The 16,925-nt window shown below is 43.6% G+C and overlaps 4 non-coding genes across 4 annotated transcripts; all 4 read right to left on the bottom strand.

Moving 5' to 3' along the window:
* Positions 1-603: 603 nt before the first annotated feature.
* Positions 604-677, bottom strand: TRNAI-AAU (transfer RNA isoleucine (anticodon AAU)). The gene has a single exon. It is a non-coding gene; the product is annotated as a tRNA-Ile (tRNA).
* Positions 678-4,269: 3,592 nt separating this feature from the next.
* TRNAI-AAU (transfer RNA isoleucine (anticodon AAU)) lies at positions 4,270-4,343 on the bottom strand. The gene has a single exon. It is a non-coding gene; the product is annotated as a tRNA-Ile (tRNA).
* Positions 4,344-7,935: 3,592 nt separating this feature from the next.
* Positions 7,936-8,009, bottom strand: TRNAI-AAU (transfer RNA isoleucine (anticodon AAU)). The gene has a single exon. It is a non-coding gene; the product is annotated as a tRNA-Ile (tRNA).
* A 3,592-nt stretch (positions 8,010-11,601) lies between these two features.
* On the bottom strand, positions 11,602-11,675 carry TRNAI-AAU (transfer RNA isoleucine (anticodon AAU)). The gene has a single exon. It is a non-coding gene; the product is annotated as a tRNA-Ile (tRNA).
* Between the last annotated feature and the right edge of the window lie 5,250 nt (positions 11,676-16,925).

The following is a 16,925-nucleotide window of genomic DNA, read 5'->3' as shown; positions in this document are numbered from 1 at the left end:
ACTGAAAATTGTTTCAGCACCACTATACAAGGGTCAGTTGTCATGCTCATATGCGGCGTAATTTTGCATTGAAGTAGTCTAACTCCCCAGGCCTTGTCTTTTGCTCAATTTGCCTTTGTGAGTTTTCTGTCAATCACTGTCGACTTCCTTTGATTTTTCTTTCTTCTTTCACTTCACCTTCGACTTCAGTGTATCTTTCGGCCCTCTTAAGAGACACACCCCCTTTTAGCCACTTCTATACTTCTGTCACCTAATTATTTTCCTATCCTTTCCCCTGTAACGTTGCTGATCCTAGCTATAGCATCACTATCCAGAATCTGTTCACCTGAGTTATGTTCCTCTTATCCCCACGCATCTAATAATCAGCTCTTGGTCTCCCTCCACCTCTCACGAGACTTAGTCTGAGGCAGTGTCTCCATCTTGGAGAGACAATCCCTTGCACTTGTGTTGTTCTACTGGCGCTGCCGGCTTGAGCTTTGGTCAGCAGTGGCAAAAGAAGGACTAATGGAAAGTGAACGTATACTGGAGCAACAGAGTGTATGGATTTATAAGAGCTTGATTAAATGAGAAAAAAAGAGTTTAGTTGAGAGAAAAAATGCAACCTGACCCGTACGGGGATCGAACCCGCAACCTTGGCATTATTAGCACCACGCTCTAACCAACTGAGCTAACCGGCCATGGGTACTAAAGATATCCTTTTTCCATGAAATGCAGATACATAGAAGAGTTGGTCTTACTATCGCCATTCCTTCATACTTTTCTACTTCCGCCCCCTGTCTGGATTACAATAACAAGAGCTGTGGAGTGCTGCACGCCAGCCTCAGTGCCTCTTCTTTCACTCAATCTCACTGTGTGCTGTGATATCTTTGGAACATCGCTTGTTGCCGGAGAAAAAGGAAAGGATGGATAGTATTTTTATACTTTTACAACAAAACCCAAAATGCATCGGCTTGCTTGGTCATTAAGTTTACAAGGCCAGCTGCTTTTGAGATATTATAATTATAGTGGTTATTCGGTGTTGGAGGTAAGAGAGTTTTTTTTAGGTCTGGCCGTTTCTTCTGCTTCAAATTACTTGAGCTCATGTCACCAAAGTAACAACAAAACATAGCCAACGGTTCGTTGCTCAAGCCTTCCCTACTGCGCCTTCCCATGTCTCTCCTGCCGACCACAGTGCAGGAAATCTGAGTTTGCATTTGCACGAAGAGACGTACAACACAAGAAGGCGCGCTTTCGTGCGCCGGGCACCACCCGGCCTGTGCATTCCTCACTGTCGTGAGATCAGTTTACTCAGCAGAGCATGACGCTGCAATTGGTTAGTAGGGCCTGCCTGACCAGAATAGTATATTTGGAGTCATGTATTTGATTGCATTTTTAAAACAGTAACAGAACTTAACTGCAATGTTTAAATAGGTCTAGACATATTTAAACAGTGTCAATTTAATAGAAGAATTGTGGACAATTCAGAGGGGCGGCACCAATGTTTTTTTTTCCCATTGGGTGGATGTGGCATTAAAGAGTTTGAGGACCACTGGTCTAAGTGGACACTAATACACCTGGATGCTCCTGAATTCCTCGCAACAGATGCCAGCAAACCTGGCTGCAGAGCTACTGTGTTGGACTGATCCTGTCGATTCAAGTGGTCTTTCCTAGAGAGTCGGAGGTCATGGAAATAGATGGAGTTGATGGTAATCTTCAGGGCTTTGAAGTTTTCCCATCATCATCTGTCTCAAAAAAATGTGCTAGTAAAGACAGAGAATAAGGTAGCTGTCTTTTACATTAACCAACAGTGAAGCATGCATTCAAAATCCCTCAATGCAATAGCAGAACAATTGGGTTATTGGGCAGAGATCAACCTGTTGCACACGTCGGCAGTACACATCAAGGGCACCGACAATGTGATGGCAGACAGCTGGAGGTTTCCAAATTTGCTGGAGCTGACGGTATCCAGGTCATTGTTTTGAGAGATATGCCGAGAGTTTGTGAAACCCTTTCTGGATCTCTTTTCAAACAAGGACAATGCTCATCTTTGTCGATTCTGATCCAGGCTTCTGGAACAAGGAGCCTAGGTAGTGGACGTATTGGTGATAAAGTGGCTGAGAAGTCTCCTTTATACATTCCCCCACTTTTTATTGATCCAGATGGCTCTCTTCAAGTCTCAGCAGGGGGGTGGGAACTTTATTCTTGTGGGCCCTTATTGGCCAGAGATGTCATGGTTTCCTCTTCTGAACCCTGGCTCTTCTACCTCCTTGGGTACTGCTCAAGTGTGTCTCTCTCAGAACGTCGTCCCTGACCTTCTTGCTCCAACTCACTCTATCGCCTTGGAGGTTGAGAAGTCTGGACTGCTAGCAAAGGGTCTTTCCTCTTCCTTAGTGGAGTTAATTCAGCACTCCAGCAGGCCTTCTACTTCGAAGTGTTACTCAAAGAACTGGAAGTCTTTTGAGACGTGATGTTCTGCTCATGATCTTTTGGCACCTACCTGTAGTTTGTCTGCTATTTTGCATTTTCTTTTGAATGGGTTTCACTTGAATCTCTTTCCACTCTGAAAGCTCATTGCTTTGCGATAAAGGGTTTTAGGGACTTTTCTGTACCTTCGTCGATGTTACAATCTTTGGTGTCTAGACTGTTCTGATCTTTTGTCAATTGTAAGACCAGTTGAAAAATCCCTTTTCTCCAACTCAGAATCTTCCTACTCTTTTATAGGCTTTGCAATTTTATCTCTTTCAGGATCTGGATGCTCTAGACTTAAAGATTGTTTCCTATAAAGTTATTTTCCTATTTCCTATCACCTTGCTGAGAACAATTGGGGAGCTGGGAGTCTTAAAATGCTGTCCTCTCTTCATTTGATACTTTGGAAGATGGGGTAACTTTAAGGCCTAGCCTTCCCTTTACTGCAAAGGTTAAGTCTATTTTTGATAGATCTTAGGAAATAATTCTTCCTTCTTTCATTCCCTCTCCTTCCTCTCCGGAGGAACATTTGCTGAATACACTTGATGTTTAAAGAGCTCTTTTCATTTATGTCACCAGGCCTCTGCAGTTCAGGAAAACCGACTCCTTGTTTGTGACTTTTGGACAGCCTGGAAAAGACAAGAAGGTGACTTTTATGACTCTGAGTAGGTGGATTAAGTTGTCAGTTTTTCTGGCTTTGCAAGGCTTTTTAGAATATCTTCCAGTTCAGGGATGGTCTACGAGAGGAATGGCCACCTCCTGGTTTGAATTCCAGTGAGTAACAATCTAGGAAATTCCTAGGGTGGCTACTTGGTCCTCAGAGCATACATTTGTCAAGCATTATGGCTCAATAATTTTTCTGTTTTTCATTTGAGTACCAATGTTTTGAACTCTGTATTACCCTGAGTCCATCTTGTCTTTGTCACAAACATTACATCCTGCCCACCTTCCCATCAGTCCTTTGGCAAGGGCTTGGCACCCAGGTTGGGTGCATGGGGCTAGCATTTAAGGATCCTCCTGTTCTTTCTTCCTGTTGGAAGGTGACATCACCTTACTTTGTAATGACTGTCACAAGGATGCAATGGACTAAGGCTAATGAAGATTACCAATAAGTAACCAACGCATCACCACTCTTTCTGAATGTGCGTGGCTCATTCCGCAGGACTTGTTCTTTGTATAATTCCTGGATTTTCAGAAGCCCTTTGATGGCAGCACCCCCACACTGAAAATTGTTTCAGCACCACTATACAAGGGTCAGTTGTCATGCTCATATGCGGCGTAATTTTGCATTGAAGTAGTCTAACTCCCCAGGCCTTGTCTTTTGCTCAATTTGCCTTTGTGAGTTTTCTGTCAATCACTGTCGACTTCCTTTGATTTTTCTTTCTTCTTTCACTTCACCTTCGACTTCAGTGTATCTTTCGGCCCTCTTAAGAGACACACCCCCTTTTAGCCACTTCTATACTTCTGTCACCTAATTATTTTCCTATCCTTTCCCCTGTAACGTTGCTGATCCTAGCTATAGCATCACTATCCAGAATCTGTTCACCTGAGTTATGTTCCTCTTATCCCCACGCATCTAATAATCAGCTCTTGGTCTCCCTCCACCTCTCACGAGACTTAGTCTGAGGCAGTGTCTCCATCTTGGAGAGACAATCCCTTGCACTTGTGTTGTTCTACTGGCGCTGCCGGCTTGAGCTTTGGTCAGCAGTGGCAAAAGAAGGACTAATGGAAAGTGAACGTATACTGGAGCAACAGAGTGTATGGATTTATAAGAGCTTGATTAAATGAGAAAAAAAGAGTTTAGTTGAGAGAAAAAATGCAACCTGACCCGTACGGGGATCGAACCCGCAACCTTGGCATTATTAGCACCACGCTCTAACCAACTGAGCTAACCGGCCATGGGTACTAAAGATATCCTTTTTCCATGAAATGCAGATACATAGAAGAGTTGGTCTTACTATCGCCATTCCTTCATACTTTTCTACTTCCGCCCCCTGTCTGGATTACAATAACAAGAGCTGTGGAGTGCTGCACGCCAGCCTCAGTGCCTCTTCTTTCACTCAATCTCACTGTGTGCTGTGATATCTTTGGAACATCGCTTGTTGCCGGAGAAAAAGGAAAGGATGGATAGTATTTTTATACTTTTACAACAAAACCCAAAATGCATCGGCTTGCTTGGTCATTAAGTTTACAAGGCCAGCTGCTTTTGAGATATTATAATTATAGTGGTTATTCGGTGTTGGAGGTAAGAGAGTTTTTTTTAGGTCTGGCCGTTTCTTCTGCTTCAAATTACTTGAGCTCATGTCACCAAAGTAACAACAAAACATAGCCAACGGTTCGTTGCTCAAGCCTTCCCTACTGCGCCTTCCCATGTCTCTCCTGCCGACCACAGTGCAGGAAATCTGAGTTTGCATTTGCACGAAGAGACGTACAACACAAGAAGGCGCGCTTTCGTGCGCCGGGCACCACCCGGCCTGTGCATTCCTCACTGTCGTGAGATCAGTTTACTCAGCAGAGCATGACGCTGCAATTGGTTAGTAGGGCCTGCCTGACCAGAATAGTATATTTGGAGTCATGTATTTGATTGCATTTTTAAAACAGTAACAGAACTTAACTGCAATGTTTAAATAGGTCTAGACATATTTAAACAGTGTCAATTTAATAGAAGAATTGTGGACAATTCAGAGGGGCGGCACCAATGTTTTTTTTTCCCATTGGGTGGATGTGGCATTAAAGAGTTTGAGGACCACTGGTCTAAGTGGACACTAATACACCTGGATGCTCCTGAATTCCTCGCAACAGATGCCAGCAAACCTGGCTGCAGAGCTACTGTGTTGGACTGATCCTGTCGATTCAAGTGGTCTTTCCTAGAGAGTCGGAGGTCATGGAAATAGATGGAGTTGATGGTAATCTTCAGGGCTTTGAAGTTTTCCCATCATCATCTGTCTCAAAAAAATGTGCTAGTAAAGACAGAGAATAAGGTAGCTGTCTTTTACATTAACCAACAGTGAAGCATGCATTCAAAATCCCTCAATGCAATAGCAGAACAATTGGGTTATTGGGCAGAGATCAACCTGTTGCACACGTCGGCAGTACACATCAAGGGCACCGACAATGTGATGGCAGACAGCTGGAGGTTTCCAAATTTGCTGGAGCTGACGGTATCCAGGTCATTGTTTTGAGAGATATGCCGAGAGTTTGTGAAACCCTTTCTGGATCTCTTTTCAAACAAGGACAATGCTCATCTTTGTCGATTCTGATCCAGGCTTCTGGAACAAGGAGCCTAGGTAGTGGACGTATTGGTGATAAAGTGGCTGAGAAGTCTCCTTTATACATTCCCCCACTTTTTATTGATCCAGATGGCTCTCTTCAAGTCTCAGCAGGGGGGTGGGAACTTTATTCTTGTGGGCCCTTATTGGCCAGAGATGTCATGGTTTCCTCTTCTGAACCCTGGCTCTTCTACCTCCTTGGGTACTGCTCAAGTGTGTCTCTCTCAGAACGTCGTCCCTGACCTTCTTGCTCCAACTCACTCTATCGCCTTGGAGGTTGAGAAGTCTGGACTGCTAGCAAAGGGTCTTTCCTCTTCCTTAGTGGAGTTAATTCAGCACTCCAGCAGGCCTTCTACTTCGAAGTGTTACTCAAAGAACTGGAAGTCTTTTGAGACGTGATGTTCTGCTCATGATCTTTTGGCACCTACCTGTAGTTTGTCTGCTATTTTGCATTTTCTTTTGAATGGGTTTCACTTGAATCTCTTTCCACTCTGAAAGCTCATTGCTTTGCGATAAAGGGTTTTAGGGACTTTTCTGTACCTTCGTCGATGTTACAATCTTTGGTGTCTAGACTGTTCTGATCTTTTGTCAATTGTAAGACCAGTTGAAAAATCCCTTTTCTCCAACTCAGAATCTTCCTACTCTTTTATAGGCTTTGCAATTTTATCTCTTTCAGGATCTGGATGCTCTAGACTTAAAGATTGTTTCCTATAAAGTTATTTTCCTATTTCCTATCACCTTGCTGAGAACAATTGGGGAGCTGGGAGTCTTAAAATGCTGTCCTCTCTTCATTTGATACTTTGGAAGATGGGGTAACTTTAAGGCCTAGCCTTCCCTTTACTGCAAAGGTTAAGTCTATTTTTGATAGATCTTAGGAAATAATTCTTCCTTCTTTCATTCCCTCTCCTTCCTCTCCGGAGGAACATTTGCTGAATACACTTGATGTTTAAAGAGCTCTTTTCATTTATGTCACCAGGCCTCTGCAGTTCAGGAAAACCGACTCCTTGTTTGTGACTTTTGGACAGCCTGGAAAAGACAAGAAGGTGACTTTTATGACTCTGAGTAGGTGGATTAAGTTGTCAGTTTTTCTGGCTTTGCAAGGCTTTTTAGAATATCTTCCAGTTCAGGGATGGTCTACGAGAGGAATGGCCACCTCCTGGTTTGAATTCCAGTGAGTAACAATCTAGGAAATTCCTAGGGTGGCTACTTGGTCCTCAGAGCATACATTTGTCAAGCATTATGGCTCAATAATTTTTCTGTTTTTCATTTGAGTACCAATGTTTTGAACTCTGTATTACCCTGAGTCCATCTTGTCTTTGTCACAAACATTACATCCTGCCCACCTTCCCATCAGTCCTTTGGCAAGGGCTTGGCACCCAGGTTGGGTGCATGGGGCTAGCATTTAAGGATCCTCCTGTTCTTTCTTCCTGTTGGAAGGTGACATCACCTTACTTTGTAATGACTGTCACAAGGATGCAATGGACTAAGGCTAATGAAGATTACCAATAAGTAACCAACGCATCACCACTCTTTCTGAATGTGCGTGGCTCATTCCGCAGGACTTGTTCTTTGTATAATTCCTGGATTTTCAGAAGCCCTTTGATGGCAGCACCCCCACACTGAAAATTGTTTCAGCACCACTATACAAGGGTCAGTTGTCATGCTCATATGCGGCGTAATTTTGCATTGAAGTAGTCTAACTCCCCAGGCCTTGTCTTTTGCTCAATTTGCCTTTGTGAGTTTTCTGTCAATCACTGTCGACTTCCTTTGATTTTTCTTTCTTCTTTCACTTCACCTTCGACTTCAGTGTATCTTTCGGCCCTCTTAAGAGACACACCCCCTTTTAGCCACTTCTATACTTCTGTCACCTAATTATTTTCCTATCCTTTCCCCTGTAACGTTGCTGATCCTAGCTATAGCATCACTATCCAGAATCTGTTCACCTGAGTTATGTTCCTCTTATCCCCACGCATCTAATAATCAGCTCTTGGTCTCCCTCCACCTCTCACGAGACTTAGTCTGAGGCAGTGTCTCCATCTTGGAGAGACAATCCCTTGCACTTGTGTTGTTCTACTGGCGCTGCCGGCTTGAGCTTTGGTCAGCAGTGGCAAAAGAAGGACTAATGGAAAGTGAACGTATACTGGAGCAACAGAGTGTATGGATTTATAAGAGCTTGATTAAATGAGAAAAAAAGAGTTTAGTTGAGAGAAAAAATGCAACCTGACCCGTACGGGGATCGAACCCGCAACCTTGGCATTATTAGCACCACGCTCTAACCAACTGAGCTAACCGGCCATGGGTACTAAAGATATCCTTTTTCCATGAAATGCAGATACATAGAAGAGTTGGTCTTACTATCGCCATTCCTTCATACTTTTCTACTTCCGCCCCCTGTCTGGATTACAATAACAAGAGCTGTGGAGTGCTGCACGCCAGCCTCAGTGCCTCTTCTTTCACTCAATCTCACTGTGTGCTGTGATATCTTTGGAACATCGCTTGTTGCCGGAGAAAAAGGAAAGGATGGATAGTATTTTTATACTTTTACAACAAAACCCAAAATGCATCGGCTTGCTTGGTCATTAAGTTTACAAGGCCAGCTGCTTTTGAGATATTATAATTATAGTGGTTATTCGGTGTTGGAGGTAAGAGAGTTTTTTTTAGGTCTGGCCGTTTCTTCTGCTTCAAATTACTTGAGCTCATGTCACCAAAGTAACAACAAAACATAGCCAACGGTTCGTTGCTCAAGCCTTCCCTACTGCGCCTTCCCATGTCTCTCCTGCCGACCACAGTGCAGGAAATCTGAGTTTGCATTTGCACGAAGAGACGTACAACACAAGAAGGCGCGCTTTCGTGCGCCGGGCACCACCCGGCCTGTGCATTCCTCACTGTCGTGAGATCAGTTTACTCAGCAGAGCATGACGCTGCAATTGGTTAGTAGGGCCTGCCTGACCAGAATAGTATATTTGGAGTCATGTATTTGATTGCATTTTTAAAACAGTAACAGAACTTAACTGCAATGTTTAAATAGGTCTAGACATATTTAAACAGTGTCAATTTAATAGAAGAATTGTGGACAATTCAGAGGGGCGGCACCAATGTTTTTTTTTCCCATTGGGTGGATGTGGCATTAAAGAGTTTGAGGACCACTGGTCTAAGTGGACACTAATACACCTGGATGCTCCTGAATTCCTCGCAACAGATGCCAGCAAACCTGGCTGCAGAGCTACTGTGTTGGACTGATCCTGTCGATTCAAGTGGTCTTTCCTAGAGAGTCGGAGGTCATGGAAATAGATGGAGTTGATGGTAATCTTCAGGGCTTTGAAGTTTTCCCATCATCATCTGTCTCAAAAAAATGTGCTAGTAAAGACAGAGAATAAGGTAGCTGTCTTTTACATTAACCAACAGTGAAGCATGCATTCAAAATCCCTCAATGCAATAGCAGAACAATTGGGTTATTGGGCAGAGATCAACCTGTTGCACACGTCGGCAGTACACATCAAGGGCACCGACAATGTGATGGCAGACAGCTGGAGGTTTCCAAATTTGCTGGAGCTGACGGTATCCAGGTCATTGTTTTGAGAGATATGCCGAGAGTTTGTGAAACCCTTTCTGGATCTCTTTTCAAACAAGGACAATGCTCATCTTTGTCGATTCTGATCCAGGCTTCTGGAACAAGGAGCCTAGGTAGTGGACGTATTGGTGATAAAGTGGCTGAGAAGTCTCCTTTATACATTCCCCCACTTTTTATTGATCCAGATGGCTCTCTTCAAGTCTCAGCAGGGGGGTGGGAACTTTATTCTTGTGGGCCCTTATTGGCCAGAGATGTCATGGTTTCCTCTTCTGAACCCTGGCTCTTCTACCTCCTTGGGTACTGCTCAAGTGTGTCTCTCTCAGAACGTCGTCCCTGACCTTCTTGCTCCAACTCACTCTATCGCCTTGGAGGTTGAGAAGTCTGGACTGCTAGCAAAGGGTCTTTCCTCTTCCTTAGTGGAGTTAATTCAGCACTCCAGCAGGCCTTCTACTTCGAAGTGTTACTCAAAGAACTGGAAGTCTTTTGAGACGTGATGTTCTGCTCATGATCTTTTGGCACCTACCTGTAGTTTGTCTGCTATTTTGCATTTTCTTTTGAATGGGTTTCACTTGAATCTCTTTCCACTCTGAAAGCTCATTGCTTTGCGATAAAGGGTTTTAGGGACTTTTCTGTACCTTCGTCGATGTTACAATCTTTGGTGTCTAGACTGTTCTGATCTTTTGTCAATTGTAAGACCAGTTGAAAAATCCCTTTTCTCCAACTCAGAATCTTCCTACTCTTTTATAGGCTTTGCAATTTTATCTCTTTCAGGATCTGGATGCTCTAGACTTAAAGATTGTTTCCTATAAAGTTATTTTCCTATTTCCTATCACCTTGCTGAGAACAATTGGGGAGCTGGGAGTCTTAAAATGCTGTCCTCTCTTCATTTGATACTTTGGAAGATGGGGTAACTTTAAGGCCTAGCCTTCCCTTTACTGCAAAGGTTAAGTCTATTTTTGATAGATCTTAGGAAATAATTCTTCCTTCTTTCATTCCCTCTCCTTCCTCTCCGGAGGAACATTTGCTGAATACACTTGATGTTTAAAGAGCTCTTTTCATTTATGTCACCAGGCCTCTGCAGTTCAGGAAAACCGACTCCTTGTTTGTGACTTTTGGACAGCCTGGAAAAGACAAGAAGGTGACTTTTATGACTCTGAGTAGGTGGATTAAGTTGTCAGTTTTTCTGGCTTTGCAAGGCTTTTTAGAATATCTTCCAGTTCAGGGATGGTCTACGAGAGGAATGGCCACCTCCTGGTTTGAATTCCAGTGAGTAACAATCTAGGAAATTCCTAGGGTGGCTACTTGGTCCTCAGAGCATACATTTGTCAAGCATTATGGCTCAATAATTTTTCTGTTTTTCATTTGAGTACCAATGTTTTGAACTCTGTATTACCCTGAGTCCATCTTGTCTTTGTCACAAACATTACATCCTGCCCACCTTCCCATCAGTCCTTTGGCAAGGGCTTGGCACCCAGGTTGGGTGCATGGGGCTAGCATTTAAGGATCCTCCTGTTCTTTCTTCCTGTTGGAAGGTGACATCACCTTACTTTGTAATGACTGTCACAAGGATGCAATGGACTAAGGCTAATGAAGATTACCAATAAGTAACCAACGCATCACCACTCTTTCTGAATGTGCGTGGCTCATTCCGCAGGACTTGTTCTTTGTATAATTCCTGGATTTTCAGAAGCCCTTTGATGGCAGCACCCCCACACTGAAAATTGTTTCAGCACCACTATACAAGGGTCAGTTGTCATGCTCATATGCGGCGTAATTTTGCATTGAAGTAGTCTAACTCCCCAGGCCTTGTCTTTTGCTCAATTTGCCTTTGTGAGTTTTCTGTCAATCACTGTCGACTTCCTTTGATTTTTCTTTCTTCTTTCACTTCACCTTCGACTTCAGTGTATCTTTCGGCCCTCTTAAGAGACACACCCCCTTTTAGCCACTTCTATACTTCTGTCACCTAATTATTTTCCTATCCTTTCCCCTGTAACGTTGCTGATCCTAGCTATAGCATCACTATCCAGAATCTGTTCACCTGAGTTATGTTCCTCTTATCCCCACGCATCTAATAATCAGCTCTTGGTCTCCCTCCACCTCTCACGAGACTTAGTCTGAGGCAGTGTCTCCATCTTGGAGAGACAATCCCTTGCACTTGTGTTGTTCTACTGGCGCTGCCGGCTTGAGCTTTGGTCAGCAGTGGCAAAAGAAGGACTAATGGAAAGTGAACGTATACTGGAGCAACAGAGTGTATGGATTTATAAGAGCTTGATTAAATGAGAAAAAAAGAGTTTAGTTGAGAGAAAAAATGCAACCTGACCCGTACGGGGATCGAACCCGCAACCTTGGCATTATTAGCACCACGCTCTAACCAACTGAGCTAACCGGCCATGGGTACTAACGATATCCTTTTTCCATGAAATGCAGATACATAGAAGAGTTGGTCTTACTATCGCCATTCCTTCATACTTTTCTACTTCCGCCCCCTGTCTGGATTACAATAACAAGAGCTGTGGAGTGCTGCACGCCAGCCTCAGTGCCTCTTCTTTCACTCAATCTCACTGTGTGCTGTGATATCTTTGGAACATCGCTTGTTGCCGGAGAAAAAGGAAAGGATGGATAGTATTTTTATACTTTTACAACAAAACCCAAAATGCATCGGCTTGCTTGGTCATTAAGTTTACAAGGCCAGCTGCTTTTGAGATATTATAATTATAGTGGTTATTCGGTGTTGGAGGTAAGAGAGTTTTTTTTAGGTCTGGCCGTTTCTTCTGCTTCAAATTACTTGAGCTCATGTCACCAAAGTAACAACAAAACATAGCCAACGGTTCGTTGCTCAAGCCTTCCCTACTGCGCCTTCCCATGTCTCTCCTGCCGACCACAGTGCAGGAAATCTGAGTTTGCATTTGCACGAAGAGACGTACAACACAAGAAGGCGCGCTTTCGTGCGCCGGGCACCACCCGGCCTGTGCATTCCTCACTGTCGTGAGATCAGTTTACTCAGCAGAGCATGACGCTGCAATTGGTTAGTAGGGCCTGCCTGACCAGAATAGTATATTTGGAGTCATGTATTTGATTGCATTTTTAAAACAGTAACAGAACTTAACTGCAATGTTTAAATAGGTCTAGACATATTTAAACAGTGTCAATTTAATAGAAGAATTGTGGACAATTCAGAGGGGCGGCACCAATGTTTTTTTTTCCCATTGGGTGGATGTGGCATTAAAGAGTTTGAGGACCACTGGTCTAAGTGGACACTAATACACCTGGATGCTCCTGAATTCCTCGCAACAGATGCCAGCAAACCTGGCTGCAGAGCTACTGTGTTGGACTGATCCTGTCGATTCAAGTGGTCTTTCCTAGAGAGTCGGAGGTCATGGAAATAGATGGAGTTGATGGTAATCTTCAGGGCTTTGAAGTTTTCCCATCATCATCTGTCTCAAAAAAATGTGCTAGTAAAGACAGAGAATAAGGTAGCTGTCTTTTACATTAACCAACAGTGAAGCATGCATTCAAAATCCCTCAATGCAATAGCAGAACAATTGGGTTATTGGGCAGAGATCAACCTGTTGCACACGTCGGCAGTACACATCAAGGGCACCGACAATGTGATGGCAGACAGCTGGAGGTTTCCAAATTTGCTGGAGCTGACGGTATCCAGGTCATTGTTTTGAGAGATATGCCGAGAGTTTGTGAAACCCTTTCTGGATCTCTTTTCAAACAAGGACAATGCTCATCTTTGTCGATTCTGATCCAGGCTTCTGGAACAAGGAGCCTAGGTAGTGGACGTATTGGTGATAAAGTGGCTGAGAAGTCTTCTTTATACATTCCCCCACTTTTTATTGATCCAGATGGTTCTCTTCAAGTCTCAGCAGGGGGGAGGGAACTTTATTCTTGTGGGCCCTTATTGGCCAGAGATGTCATGGTTTCCTCTTCTGAACCCCTGGCTCTTCTACCTCCTTGGGTACTGCTCAAGTGTTTCTCTCTCAGAACGACGTCCCTGACCTTCTTGCTCCAACTCACTCTATCGCTTTGGAGGTTGAGAAGTCTGGACTGCTAGCAAAGGGTCTTTCCTCTTCCTTAGTGGTGTTAATTCAGCACTCCAGCAGGCCTTCTACTTCGAAGTCTTACTCAAAGAACTGGAAGTCTTTTGAGACGTGATGTTCTGCTCATGATCTTTTGGCACCTACCTGTAGTTTGTCTGCTATTTTGCATTTTCTTCTGAATGGGTTTCAGTTGAATCTCTTTCCACTTTGAAAGCTCATTGCTTTGCGATAAAGGTTTTTAGGGACTTTTCTGTACCTTCGTCGATGTTACAATCTTTGGTGTCTAGACTGTTCTGATCTTTTGTCAATTGTAAGACCAGTTGAAAAATCCCTTTTCTCCAACTCAGAATCTTCCTACTCTTTTATAGGCTTTGCAATTTTATCTCTTTGAGGATCTGGATACTGTAGACATAAAGATTGTTTCCTTTAAAGTTATTTTCCTATTTCCTATCACCTTGCTGAGAACAATTGGGGAGCTGGGAGCCTTAAAATGCTGTCCTCTCTTCATTTGATACTTTGGAAGATGGGGTAACTTTAAGGCCTAGCCTTACCTTTGCTGCAAAGGTTAAGTCTATTTTTGATAGATCTTAGGAAATAATTCTTCCTTCTTTCATTCCCTCTCCTTCCTCTCCGGAGGAACATTTGCTGAATACACTTGATGTTTAAAGAGCTCTTTTCATTCATGTCACCAGGCCTCTGCAGTTCAGGAAAACCGACTCCTTGTTTGTGACTTTTGGACAGCCTGGAAAAGACAAGAAGGTGACTTTTATGACTCTGAGTAGGTGGATTAAGTTGTCAGTATTTCTGGCTTTGCAAGGCTTTTTAGAATATCTTCCAGTTCAGGGATGGTCTACGAGAGGAATGGCCACTTCCTGGGTTGAATTCCAGTGAGTAACAATCTAGGAAATTCCTAGGGTGGCTAGCTGGTCCTCAGAGCATACATTTGTCAAGCATTATGGCTTAATCATTTTTCTGTTTTGCATTTGAGTACCAATGTTTTGAACTCTGCATTACCCTTAGTCCATCTTGTCTTTGTCACAAACATTACATCCTGCCCACCTTCCCATCAGTCCTTTGGCAAGGGCTTGGCACCCAGGTTGGGTGCATGGGGCTAGCATTTAAGGATCCTCCTGTTCTTTCTTCCTGTTGGAAGGTGACATCACCTTACTTTGTAAAGACTGTCACAAGGACGCAATGGACTAAGGCTAATGAAGATTACCAATAAGTAACCAACGCATCCCCATTCTTTCTGAATGTGCGTGGCTCATTCCGCAGGACTTGTTCTTTGTATGATTCCTGGATTTTCAGAAGCTCTTTGATGGCAGCACCCCCACACTGAAAATTGTTTCAGCACCACTGTACAAGGGTCAGTTGTCATGCTCATCTGCGGCGTAAATTTGCATTGAAGTAGTCTAACTCCCCAGGCCTTGTGTTTTGCTCAATTTGCCTTTGTGATTTTTCTCTCAATCACTGTCGACTTCCTTTGATTTTTCTTTCTTCTTTCACTTCACCTTCGCCTTCAGTGTATCTTTAGGACCTCTTAAGAGACACACCCCCTTGTAGCCACTTCTATACTTCTGTCACCTAATTATTTTCCTATCCTTTCCTCTGTAACGTTGCTGATCCTAGCTATAGCATCACTATCCAGAATCTGTTCACCTGAGTTATGTTCCTCTTATCCCCATGCATCTAATAATCAGCTCTTGGTCTCCCTCCACCTCTCACGAGATATAGTCTGAGGCAGTGTCTCCATCTTGGAGAGACAATCCCTTGCACTTGTGTTGTTCTACTGGCGCTGCCGGCTTGAGCTTTGGTCAGCAGTGGCAAAAGAAGGACTAATGGAAAGTGAACGTATACTGGAGCAACAGAGTGTATGGATTTATAAGAGCTTGATTAAATGAGAAAAAAAGAGTTTAGTTGAGAGAAAAAATGCAACCTGGCCCATAAGGGGATCGAACCCGCAACCTTGGCATTATTGGCACCACGCTCTAACCAACTGAGCTACAGGCCATGGGTACTAAAGTTATCCTTTTTCCATGAAATGCAGATACATAGAAGCGGTGGTCTCACTATCGCAATTCCTTCATACTTTTCTCCTTCCGCCCCCTGTCTGGATTACAATAACAAGAGCTGTGGAGTGCTGCACGCCAGCCTCAGTGCCTCTTCTTTCACTCAATCTCACTGTGTGCTGTGATATCTTTGTAACATCGCTTGTTGCTGGAAAAAAAGGAAAGGATGGATAGTATTTTTATTCTTTTACAACAAAACCCAAAATGCATCGGCTTGCTTGCTCATTAAGTTTACAAGGCCAGCTGCTTTTGAGATATTATAATTATAGCGGTTATTCGGCGTTGGAGGTAAGAGAGTTTATTTTAGGTCTGGCTGTTCCTTCTGCTTAAAATTACTTGAGCTCATGTCAACAAAGTAACAACAAAACATAGCCAACGGTTCGTTGCTCAAGCCTTCCCTACTGCGCCTTCCCATGTCTCTCCTGCCGACCACAGTGCAGGAAATCTGAGTTTGCATTTGCGCGAAGAGACGTACAACACAAGAAGGCGCGCTTTTGTAAGCTGGGCACCACCCGGCCTGTGCATTCCTCACTGTCGTGAGATCAGTTTACTCACAGAGCATGACGCTGCAATTGGTTAGTAGGGCAGGCCTGACCAGAATAGTATATTTGGGGTCATGTATTTGATTGTATTTTTAAAACAGTAACAGAACTTAACTGCAATGTTTAAATAGGTCTAGACATATTTAAACAGTGTCAATTTAATAGAAGAATTGTGGAAAATTCAGAGGGGAGGCACCAATGTTTTTTTTTCCCATTGGGTGGATGCGGCATTAAAGAGTTTGAAGACCACTGGTCTAAGTGGACACTAATACACCTGGATGCTCCTGAATTCCTCGCAACAGATGCCAGCAAACCTGGCTGGAGAGCTACTGTGTTGGACTGATCCTGTCGATTCAAGTCGTCTTTCCTAGAGAGTTGGAGGTCATGGAAATAGATGGAGTTGATGGTAATCTTCAGGGCTTTGAAGTTTTCCCATCATCATCTGTCTCAAAAAAATGTGCTAGTAAAGACGGAGAATAAGGTAGCTGTCTTTTACATTAACCAACAGTGAAGCATGCATTCAAAATCCCTCAATGCAATAGCAGAACAATTGGGTTATTGGGCAGAGATCAACCTGTTGCACACGTCGGCAGTACACATCAAGGGCACCGACAATGTGATGGCAGACAGCTGGAGGTTTCCAAATTTGCTGGAGTTGACGTTATCCAGGTCGTTGTTTTGAGAGATATGCCGAGAGTTTGTGAAACCCTTTCTGGATCTCTTTTCAAACAAGGACAATGCTCATCTTTGTCGATTCTGATCCAGGCTTCCGGAACAAGGAGCCTAGGTAGTGGACGTATTGGTGATAAAGTGGCTGAGAAGTCTCCTTTATACATTCCCCCACTTTTTATTGATCCAGATGGTTCTCTTCAAGTCTCAGCAGGGGGGAGGGAACTTTATTCTTGTGGGCCCTTATTGGCCAGAGATGTCATGGTTTCCTCTTCTGAACCCCTTTCTCTTCTACCTCCTTGGGTACTGCTCAA

This window comes from Pleurodeles waltl, chromosome 12 (genome assembly GCF_031143425.1).
Source record: "Pleurodeles waltl isolate 20211129_DDA chromosome 12, aPleWal1.hap1.20221129, whole genome shotgun sequence".
Classification (NCBI taxonomy): Eukaryota; Metazoa; Chordata; class Amphibia; order Caudata; family Salamandridae; genus Pleurodeles; species Pleurodeles waltl.
This window is presented reverse-complemented; position numbering and strand designations above follow the sequence as displayed.